The following is an 11,811-nucleotide window of genomic DNA, read 5'->3' on the forward strand; positions in this document are numbered from 1 at the left end:
TCAGTTTCCGTAAAAGTTTGTCAGCGGTGTGCCTCTTATGGTAACCGGTGATACACAGAGTAGCCTGCCTAGGAACAAGCTGGCGTTTGCGAGATGCTGCTACTCGTGCCGCTGCTGTTGTTGCTGTGGGAGGCAATACATCTACCCAGTGGGCTGTCAGAGTCATGTATTCCTTAGTTGCCCTGCTCCACTTGTCCACATTTCTGTGGTTAAGTGGACACTGGGTATTTTTCAGGACACTGAGGACACTTTTCTTAATGTCCCTGTACAGTTCGGGAATCGCTTTCCTAGTGAAGTGGACTCTAGATGGGATTTGGTACCGGGGACACACTACCTCCATCAATTGTCTAAATCCCACTGCACCAATGGTGGATACCGGATACACGTCTAACACCAACATAGCTGTCAAGGCCTCAGTTAATCGCTTTGCAACAGGATGACTGCTTTCATACTGTATCTCATCTTCCTTGCAAAGGACTGATGGGCAGTCAATTGCTTAGTTGAAGTAGTACAAGTGGTCTTCCGACTTCCCCTCTTGGATGATGATCGACTCCCAGCAGCAATAACAGCAGTGGCAGCAGCAGTAGTAGGCATACCAGTCAAGCATCCTCCGGAGGAATCCCGGTTAGTAGAGGACTCGTCAGTCATGCCAGTGACATTGCCTGCAGGACTACTGACATTCCTGACTGAGAAGGAAATTGACGTTGAGGGAGTTGGTGGTGTGGCTTGCAGGAGGTTGGGTACAAGAGGAAAAAGGGGTTTAGGTGTCAGTGGACTGCGTACGTTCTTACCCAAGGTTTCTGAACTTGACATGGACTTCTGATGAATGTGCTGCAGGTGACATGTAAGGGAAGATGTTCCAGGGTGGCAAACATCCTTATCCCTACTTTTATGGATAGAAAAAGGCAACATACGGCTTTACACCTGTTGTAAGGATTTGTGAAGAAATAATTCCACACCGAAGAGGTGGCTTTTTGGGTATTTTGCCCAGGCATGACAATGGGCTTATTCATCCCTCAGACAACAACTGTCTCCCCCGATGCCTGATTTAAATAAATCACATCACCATCAGAATCCTCCTCGTCAACTTCCTGCAGCACCAGCAACACCCATATCCTCATCCTGGTGTACTTCAACAGTGACATCTTCCATTTGATTATCAGAAACTTGAATGTGGATGCTCCTTCCAGCACTTGCAGGGGGTGTGCAAATGGTGGAAGGAGCCACCTCTTCCCGTCCAGTGTTGGGAAGGTCAGGCCTAGACATCTCTACCGAGGTCACACTTGGACTCTTCTTGGGGATTTGCGATATCTCTGAACGCACAGTTGTTTTTTCCTATGCTTTGACAAGCTTAATTTTTTTTATTTTTTGAGAGGGAGGAGGGCTTTCATCCTCATGAGAAGCTGAGCCACCAGTCATGATCATAGGCTAAGGCCTTAGCCTTTCCTTGCCACTTTGTCACGTGAATGGCATATTGCCAATTTTACGTTTCTCATCGGATAATTTTTTTTTTTTCTGATTATTAATTTTTGCTTCTTGGATTTTACATGTCCTCTGTGACATTGGGCATTGGCCTTATCAGATAACGTTGATGGAATTGCATCATCAATGTCATGACTGGTGGCAGCAGCAGCTTCAGCACTAGTACTAGGAACTGGAAGTGGTTTCTGATCTTCCACTATTTTTTCCTCCAAATTGTTGTTCTCCATTTAACAATACAGAACCCCTTTATTATTACAGCACATAGAACAGTGCCCCTTTATTTTCAAAGCACCCCTGTATTCTTACAGCATATAAGAGCAGTGTGCTTTTAATTTTTTAACTGCACCCAAACTTTTATAGCAGACAGGGCCAGTGTAATGTTATTAAAACATCAGCACCCCTATATTTCAAAGCATACAGGAACAGTACGCTTTTAATTTTTAACTGCAGCCAAACTTTTATAGCAGACAGGGCCAGAGTAATGTTATTAAGACATCAGCACCACTGTATTTTAAAGCATACAGGAACAGCGTGCTTTTAATTTTTAACTGCAGCCAAATTTTTATAGCAGACAGGGCCAGTGTAATGTTATAGCAGGCAGAGAGCTGCATAGGCTTGAAGCCGCATAAGCACCCTACGTTTTTGGGACTTTTGATTGAACATAGGCAGGGTTAGCCTTAGTGAAGGACGGGTTGGGGTCATGTGACCCAGTGGCCCTATCAGGCATTGTGTAGGAGGAGTGTATATAGGGGTATATAGTTACAGGACTGTCAGCCATCTTCCTCTTGCCATTTTGGATGTCCTAAAGTGCAGTGTCTGTCAGATTTGCTGTTTATACTGTAGTTGTGCTTTCCTTTGTCCCCCTTCTACTTTTATTCTCCATATCAGACTGTGCTGCATTTCATTGACCCAGCATTAGGATGCTCCGCCCCTGCCGCCTGGCCGAGGCCACACGTCTGCTTACCTCAGCGGGTTACCGCCGGCCTCGGGTGTGGGTGATCCCTGCTCCTGCCGCCCTGCCTGTGCCACCCACCAGACCATTTCCTGTGCCCTTGGCGGGCAGCCGTTCGACCGCTACGGCTGCTGCGTCTGGTGGTAGGCGCGGCTACAGGGCTACATGTGCTGGGTCTCCGTCCCTGGTAGCGCTTGCAACTACACAAACGCCGAGACCCGTGGTGGTCAGCGGCTTCGGCGACACCGCTGACTGTGGCGCCGGTACAGGGTGTTCTCCAGCCAGCTCCCCTGTGGGTGCATGGCTGCTGGAGGAAGTGACTGTCATTTCCCTGGGTCCAACGGCTGCCACGGGGGTGGGGGGGCGATGTGGCTGCTGGGCCTCCTGGGAGTGAGGTGGGGGAATCAGGTGTGAGGTTGTCCTGCAGCAGTTCCCTTGCTGATTCCCCGCAGGCGCTGTTAGAGGGGGCATCTCCGGTCGCGGCCAGGCAGGCGTTTGGGATATATCCGGGTGCTCTCCCGGTTTCCCAGATCCTGCTGCCGCAGTCCTGTGGCCCCTCGTCACGGATGGTGGTGCCACCTGCTGGCCAGCATGCGTTAATGCAGGTGGTCTGCACTCACAGCACCACGGCCGCCACTTTTGCAGCGCCGAGCGGGGTCGCTTATGCTACTCCCTCGGGGATCCTGGCAACTTCCTCCATGTCCGTGACCTGGTCTGGGGCACAGCGCTTGCCCACCATGAGTGCGACCATCTCGCCAAGCTTGTCGGTGTCCTGGGCCCCCTTTTTGTCACCTTATTTTCCTGCAGATTTTTCACAGGTGCAGGGCTTGGTATACTCGTGGCCCATGTCTATGGCTCCCGGGTCGGCCCCTCCCATGCCATTTCCAGGGTCTTACTCACTGGGACTGGGCCACGCTGTGCCCCCGCAGAACCACTATTGGGTTCCACCTTTTACGCACCCCCCTTATGCGTTGCATCAGGTTTCTGTTGCCCAGCCACACTGGCCTCCTGCTCCCGGTACGGTCGGTGGTGCCGCGGCTGGAGCTCCTTTGACCGCACCAGCTCCCCTTCCCTAGCTTCCCTTCCCCACTCCCTTGCCTCCCATTTCCCCACCCCCGGCCGCCACTGGTTTTGTCCCCCCCTGCCCCCCACTTCTGTCTCCCCATCAGGTATCAGTGGTGCCAGGCAGGTCTCCCCACCCGTGGGGTCGTCCGCGACCATGGCACGGATGCGGGTTCCAGTGCCATGTGGAGGCGGTCGTCAGTGCAGGAGACCAGGCCTTTGGAAGCTGGTGAAGCTGGGGGATCCTGTGTCCCCGAATAGGAGTTGATTGGTCCCTCCGCCACAACCAAAGTGGCAGGAGGTCCCTCTGGAACGGGTGAGCTGGTTACTTATTCTTCTTCCGACAGTTCTTCTTCCAGTTCTTCTTCAGATTCAAGGTCTTCCAGGTCCCCTAGGCGCCCGCGTAAATTAGCTAGGCTCATTGCGCATCGCATACACAGGAAGGATAGGAAAGACAAGGGTAAGGGTGCTCCAGTTGCGTCGGAGCTTCCCCTCTTTATGGAAATGGTCTACTGCACGAAAACGGCGGTCACTAGGGGTTTGCGGAAACGAATGAGGGAAAAGATCAGGAAGGGTAAATATGTTGACATGTTCACCCTTACGGATGACATGAGGAAGGCTTTCGATAAGGCTAAGAATGTTAGGGGCATTGGTGAAAATGCATTTCGCAATTTTCATCAGTGGCTCCACGGGTTTTTGGTATTTACGGCGTGTTATGCCGAATCGGGGCCTTCCGAGTATCATAACACTGTCAAATATCTGTTTCTGGTCCATGAAATGTACTTAACCTCCAAGGTTTATGTGTGCCAGGAATATGACGAAAAGTTCCGTCGCAATGAGGACGGCAACCCAACCTTACCCTTGGGGTTTAAGGACGTTGAGGTGTGGCTTGAGGTCACGCAACACGATAAGCCCCCCACTGATTCCCAAGATGGCAAACTGGTCTCGGGCGTCCATCCGAGTCTGGCCTTTGGGAATAAAGGAATGTGCTTTGCCTTCAATGATGGCAAGTGTGCCCGGGGGTCGAGTTGCCGTTTTTGCCCCTCCTGCAAAGTGTGTGGTGGGGGTCACTCGGCCAAAGATTGTACTTCTGCTGAGGCACCCGGAAGTGGTAAATAAGGCACTTTCTCCTGATAACGTGTCAGAATTAACCAAGTGGTTGGTTTCTTATCCTGACATCCCCTCTGGTCTATTTTTGTTAGAAGGTATCCGTTACAGTTTTCGGCTTCCCATTGCGGATTCGGTCCTCATTTTCTCCCGTCACAATTTGAAGTCCGTGCGGGATTTTCCACTGGTGGTCTCCCGTAAGGTGCAGGCTGAAATTAGCTTGGGGCGCATGTGTGTGTACCTTTCCTGTCCCCTCCGTTGCCTCGGCTATGCATTTATCCCCTAGGGGTGGTTCCCAAGAAGGCACCGGGTCAATTCCGCCTCATTCAGCATTTGTCTCACCCTCATGGCGGTTCAGTCAACGATGCTATCCCGGCGGAGTCCTGTAGGGTGCGGTATCAATCCTTTGTTGAGGTTCTTCGGTTGGTTAAGGTGGCGGGTCCCATCACTCTCATGGCCAAATTAGACATTGAGTCCGCATTTCTCCTGCTTCCTATTTACCCCGATTCCCTGCGTTTTCTGGGTTTCCGATTAGGGGTAGTTTCTACATCGACAGGTGCCTGCCGATGGGTTTCTCCATATCTTGCACCAACTTTGAGAAATTCAGCTCTTTTTTGCATTGGTGCATGGTGTCGGCATCTGGTCACGCGGGGGTTGCCAACTATTTAGACAATTTTCTCTTTGTAGGCCCAAGGGACAGTTCGGTTTGCAGGGATGTCCTGGGATTTGTACAGCAGTTGTTCGGTCTTCTTGGGGTGCCTGTGGCCCCTGATAAGACCAAGGGGCCCACAGATTGCCTCAGTTATTTGGGCATTGAAATCGACTCGGGGGCCAGTTGCTTCCGGCTGCCCTATGATAAGGTGCACAAATTGCTGGGTCTTATAGAGCAATGCCTCCTTATAGTAACATAGTAACTAAGGTTGAAAAAAGACAATTGTCCATCGGGTTCAACCTATTTGTGGTCTCCTATGCAGTCTTATTATAGGACTAGTTATTTTTATGTTAGGACTAGTTAAATTAACTATAATGCGTGCCTACGCACCATAACCCTGAATATCTTTATCCAATAAGAATTTATCTAACCCATTCTTAAAGGTGTTGACTGAGTACGCAGTTACTACTCTCTCAGACAGGGAATTCCAAACACATATTTTCCTTACTGTGAAAAAACCTTTTTGCCTCAATGTGCGGAAACTCCTCTCCTCTTACCTAAGTGAGTGACCACGTGTTCTCTGTGCTGATCTTATAGAAAACAGGTCCCTCCCAAGCTCTGTGTATTGACCCCTTATATATTTGTACATGTTGATCATTGTCCCTCTTTGTCATAGGGTCAGATTGCAGCGGGCGCAATTGTTACTTGGGTCTTTTAATATTGCATGCAGGATCATACCCATGGGGCGTGTTTTCTGCTGTAATCTTGAGAGGTCCATGGCAGGTGTTCGCAAACCTCACCATACGGTGTACCTTTCGCATGAGATTAGGAAGAGTTTACAGGTCTGGTCAACTTTTTTAGTTTCGTTTAACCGGGAGGTGTTATGGCCGGCCGAGCATTGTTCTAACGCCGCATTATAACTTTTTACTGACGCTACCGGCGCTTCTGGCTTTGGGGCATTTTTCAGGAGGGAGTGGTGCGCTGCACCTTGGCCTCTGTCATGGGTTACATGCAGTTTCACGAAGAACTTGCTTCTTTTGGAACTGATCCCGTTGATCGTGGCTGTGGAATTGATGTCATCTAGCTTGTCGGATCGGAGTATTGTGTTCCGCTGTGACAAACTGTGTGTGGTACATGCGGTTAATAATCAACGCACATCCTCTCCGCAGGCTTTGCGCTTGTTGCGTTATTTAGTGCTGAAATGCCTTGAACATAATATTAATTTCACGGCTACGCATGTCCCAGGTGTAGACAATAGAATCGCTGATGCGCTTTCTTGTTTTGATTTTGCAAAGTTCCGGGAGCTTGTTCCTGATGCGGGGTTGTGTGGTTTACCGGTTCCACCCTTCCTTTGGAAGCTCGTTGACTAGGTTTCGGGACTGGGAGGTGTTTTATGGCTAGTTGTCTATGTTCACTGAAGGACAGTGTGCTGGCGGGTGTCAGTAGTGTGCCCTCCTATGGTGAGTGGGTCCTGTCCATGCGGGAAGGACTCCTGCTTGGGTCGCGGAAGCCCGGCTTCAGTCGGCTGGTCTTGCGACCTGGCTGCTTGAGGGTTTAAGTGTAAATATTCAGTTTAGTTTGTTGCGCCTGTTGCGCTAACCCAAAAATGTGTTTTACCCGTCGGTTCTTGAATGGCTAGCATTCAGGAATGGAGGGTGTGAGGTGAATTTTTAAAATTTTCCTCCGAGGGGGCCAAGATACAATTGGCATCATTCATGGTCCACGGGAGGTTTTTTTAGTTTTCTCCTTCACTTGGGTTTTTCTTTGTGCAAGTTTTTCATTGTGTCCCAATGTGTTTTGAATAAGTTGCTGATGTTAGGAATTTTCTTTTGCAGCTGCATTGGAGGTCTCGGAACAGATTTGGCTAATTGGCCATTCTTACATCTTTTGGGTGAAGAGGCATCCTATGGCGGGGTGAACTTGTGATTTCTTTGGGGACAGGGTTGTCAGATGGTTTGGGGTTAGGGGTTTGCATTGGGTTGGCTCGCTTTGGCTGCTGTTTCGACACGAACGAAGGTGGGGTCGGCCCGGCTGGATTGTCATTCACCTTGGGGGGATGACATGGGTTGAGTCAAGGGCATCAACCTTATCCTGAGTATCAAGGCAGACCTGGTCGCTTTGCGAACATCCTGGCCTCATGTGACAGTTGTATGGTCTGACATTGTGCCCCATTTTCACTGGCGGGGTGCCGTTCGTTTTTCAGCCATTGAGAAAGCTCGTAAGAAAGTTAATTCTGCTGTGGCAGTGTATGTTCAGGCAATAGGTGGTTAGGCATCTGCTTCTGGTTCTTCGTAATTCACAGTTTTATAGGGAGGACGGTGTTCACCTTTCCCCTGCAGGTATTGGGGTGTTTTTGGAGAGTATTTTTCGAGTTTTGTCGGGCTGAGTTTCTTTTTGTTTCTGATTGGATGGCGGTCTGCGGTTTGTGGAAAATGTTGTTGTGGCAGAAAGTCGCTACCAGCCAGCGGTCAAAGTTTACATAAGTGGTCATTGTGGGGCACCCACTTTAGGTAAGACAGCGAGTATGTCCTACCCTGCGGGTGGACTACAGACATTCCCATGCAGTTTTCTCCAAGGCTCTGCTAGAGTAAAGGGGGTGAGTCCTGCACAGTGCAGTTTATGTTTTAGGAGGCGGTTGTGAGTCCCCTCCTAGTTTAATTGGTTTTATTATAGTTGACTAGTGCTGGTGAGTTAGTAGCACCTTTTCTTGCCATCCTCCAATATTTAGTTTAAAATCTAGGTCATCAAACAATAAATACCAGTTTTGACCTTTTAAATCTAGCTGTTGGTGTCCGTTTGTTTTTTTCATAGTGCTAAGTTAGCTAAATTATAAATGTAAGTGTGTTGCAATAAAGTTATGGGTGACTTATAAGACATCAGCACCCCTATATTTCACAGCATACAGGAGCAGTGTGCTTTTAATTTTTAACTGCAGCCATTTTTTTGTATCAGACAGGGCCAGTGTAAGGTTATTAAGACATCAGCACCCCTATATTTCACAGCATACAGGAGTAGTGTACTTTTAATTTTTAACTGCACCCAAACTATTATAGCAGACAGGGCCAGTGTCATGTTATTAACACATCAGCACCACTATATTTTAAAGCATACAGGAACAGTGTGCTTTTAATTTTTAACTGCAGCCAAATTTTTATAGCAGACAGGGCCAGTGTAATGTTATAGCAGGCAGAGAGCTGCATAGGCTTGAAGCCGCATAAGCACCCTACGTTTTTGGGACTTTTGATTGAACATAGGCAGGGTTAGCCTTAGTGAAGGACGGGTTGGGGTCATGTGACCCAGTGGCCCTATTAGGCATTGTGTAGGAGGAGTGTATATAGGGGTATATAGTTACAGGACTGGCAGCCATTACGCAGTGCCCCTGCCCCCTGTACAACACAGTGACAGCCAGGACAGCAACACACATGTACTGCTGCAGCATCCAGAAGTAACATCAGTGACAGCCAGGACAGCAGAGACAGCCAGGACAGCACCCCTAACACAGCACAGATACACCACAGTGACTGCAGTAGCACCCCAACAGAGCCGACACTAACCTCACGCCACCACCCGGAGAAAGACAGAGGTCTGTCTCCCTCACTCTCCAAGTCCAGAGTGAAAATGTAGGTGATGCGCAGCTGTTTTCTATGGGATCCAAAGCCCGCGAGAATCCGACAGCGGGATGATGATGTTTTGCCTCATTCTGGTTTCCAAGTCTGGTGGGAAGTCCCGAGCCGGACTCAGATCCGGGCTCAGGACGTGAAGTTCAGTAGGATTTGGTTCTCAGGGAACCAAACCCGTTCATCCCTAGCTTTCAATGAGGGTATGTATATTATTATTGTACAGTATGTATAATATACTGACCAACTTACCCCTAGTGTAGGTGCGTGCATGTGTGCAGTTGTGTTAGGAAATTTAGACTCTATTCCCCAGTGGGAGAAGGACTTATATACTGTACATGACAAACATATTCTCAGCACAATGCTGCCTTAAATGCTCGGGCTAAATAACTAAATAATAATTATATTTTATGATGGAAATTTATATATAGTTTTATAAAAAAAAGTTAATGGTTATTTTTAATTGCAAAACATTTTAAAGTTTAATTATGTATTTATAACTTAATCATTAAGATATAAAATAATGTATACAAATATGTATATTTGAAAATGAACGGCAAGAATTTTGAACTTGAATTCTTTTTATTGGATGAGATATCTCACCACATGTCCTCAGAATACAGCTAATTGATGTTCTGGTGTATATATGATTGGAGTGTAATACCCCTTTTCCACTACTGATGCGGGTCGCAGCCAGAAACCTGATACGGGAGCTACTTGGCTGCGACCCGCATCAGAGCCCCCTTTCCCACTGCACTCACCCAACCTGGCATATTGCCGGGTTGGTGACGCTCTGGTGACGTGGCAGGGGCGGCGCTGGGAGATCACATGATCTCCCAGTGCCACCCTTCCATACACTGTGAACAGGAGCCACGTCGCATTGACACTAGAAGTGAATTACAGCGCTAATACAACTGATGCTAATGATATGTGAATTTATTCATTAAAACAGACTGATAATCAATATATGTATAAAATTATAAAAATTGCTCTTAAACCAATTTCATGGACATATAATAGACTCCTCAGCAAATGACTTTAGCTAGGCAAAAGTCCATATGATGATGTTTGGACAACAGGTCTAATTTACACCAAGACCAGTTTGTTTAGTTACCCATCAGGTGTTCCAATATATGGATCCGGATCAAGGTCCTTAACAGTGGGAAAGGATTCTGGTTCACAGTTCATTTTTTGTTTGACACCTCAATGTCCAGCACGCTGTGTTCCGTTTGTAAATGAATCCTGGAATTCTTCCTTACTTAGACCAAGTTAAATTCGGGATCCTGGTTCACAAATAGCATGTAGATGGGTGGTCCTGGGTTAGGAGCCTGATGAAGCTGTCTTGAGTCACGTCCAATGGTTAGGAGCAGTGTTCCCTTACGCGTTTCACCGCTCCAGGCAGCTTTCTCAAAGGGTGATATGTTGGTCAAAATATTGCCCCTTTTTATAGGGGAAATGATGTCATCAGTCAATTAACATAAACAATTAATTAAGATCAAGCATCAGATTTTTAAAAATCCAAATATACAGAAACAGCAGAGACTCTTAAATGAGAACATATATTTATTCATCTTTATAAAACTAATAGCGGATCTCTTGAGGAAATACTTTATAAATTCCCAATTATCAGTCATGTGATCGTGTCACCGATCACATGACGCTATATGTGACAATTTCCTATATTACTATCCACTTATAGGAGCAGTCCTCTGTCAATCTACATCTCCCGCCCCGTTTAGAGATCACATGCATCTCTAACGTCGCATTGACACGGCTTCCATTTACACTGCACTGCTTACTTGGTTGTACTCGTGTTCAACCCAGTAAGGTACCCGGGTAGGATTCCCGGATCACTTGATCCGGGTTTTTGTAGGGGGAGCGTTTCCACTAGCAAAAAACACGGGTAAATGCGCAACCCTGTGCATTTACCCGTGTTTTTTGAGCTAATGGAAAAGGGATTTAAATCACTTAACAGTGAATCGCAATAAACATTTATGTTACTTTACCCTTTTGAATACCACTTTGCACAATAACAACTTTAAACTCAATAAAGCAATTGAGTAAAGAACATGTAACACTGCATCAAGAGGAAACTCTAACTTAAATTCTTCTCTTCCCTTAGGATTAGCATGCATGCAAACTATTGCTAGCAGTACAGTAGGTTTAATAAGTTCTTTACAAGTTGTGCACGGGGCTCGATGTGGCATCCCGGCTGTCGTGATGTCGGCAGTCACACTCTGACATTGGAGGGGGTAAGTATTTTTATCCTCTACGTCCCCTACTCTAACCCTCTGGGGTTGGCGGCTAGGGTTAACCCTTGAGGGGGTGAGTAGGGCTAAACCTTTGGGGGTGAAGGGCCCTAACCCTAAAGTAAACCCCCGATACTTACCATCAGGATGTTGGCTGTCAGTGTCCCAGTGCTAGTCTCCTGAGTGGTGTTAGAATTCCGGTGTTGGTCACATGACCAGTGGCATCACAAGGTGGATTCACGGGGGTAGAGCCTGCACCCAGGTGTCACCCACCGAGTGTTGACACCAAAATTCTGGCTTCTGCTCAGTGACAGGAGCCTGCTGCTGTACTGTAACATTATATGCAGCACTCGGCTCCTGTCACTGTGGCAGGCCGCATTTCCCGAACCACTGAAGTGACAAAAATGGGGGTTGGGATGCCAAGGCCCGCCCCTCCTGCAAAGAAACCCTGCCCTCTTATTACAGCACCGCACTGGGTGTCACTGTGGTTAGTGATGCCTCTACACATGACAGCCAGGATACTGAACACATACTAGTGCATGTATGTAATTCACTTGGTGCTGTTTTGTCTGCCTGGTTAAAGATGGTTAGATGAATGCTGACATAGACTGTCATGTAAATCGTTGTACAGGTAGATTTTATCTGACGTGTTTTTTCCTAATCTCTGAGCACCTCTAATAAACCTTTCAT

The sequence above is a fragment of the Pseudophryne corroboree genome, chromosome 10 (assembly GCF_028390025.1).
Source record: "Pseudophryne corroboree isolate aPseCor3 chromosome 10, aPseCor3.hap2, whole genome shotgun sequence".
In the NCBI taxonomy this organism is placed as follows: Eukaryota; Metazoa; Chordata; class Amphibia; order Anura; family Myobatrachidae; genus Pseudophryne; species Pseudophryne corroboree.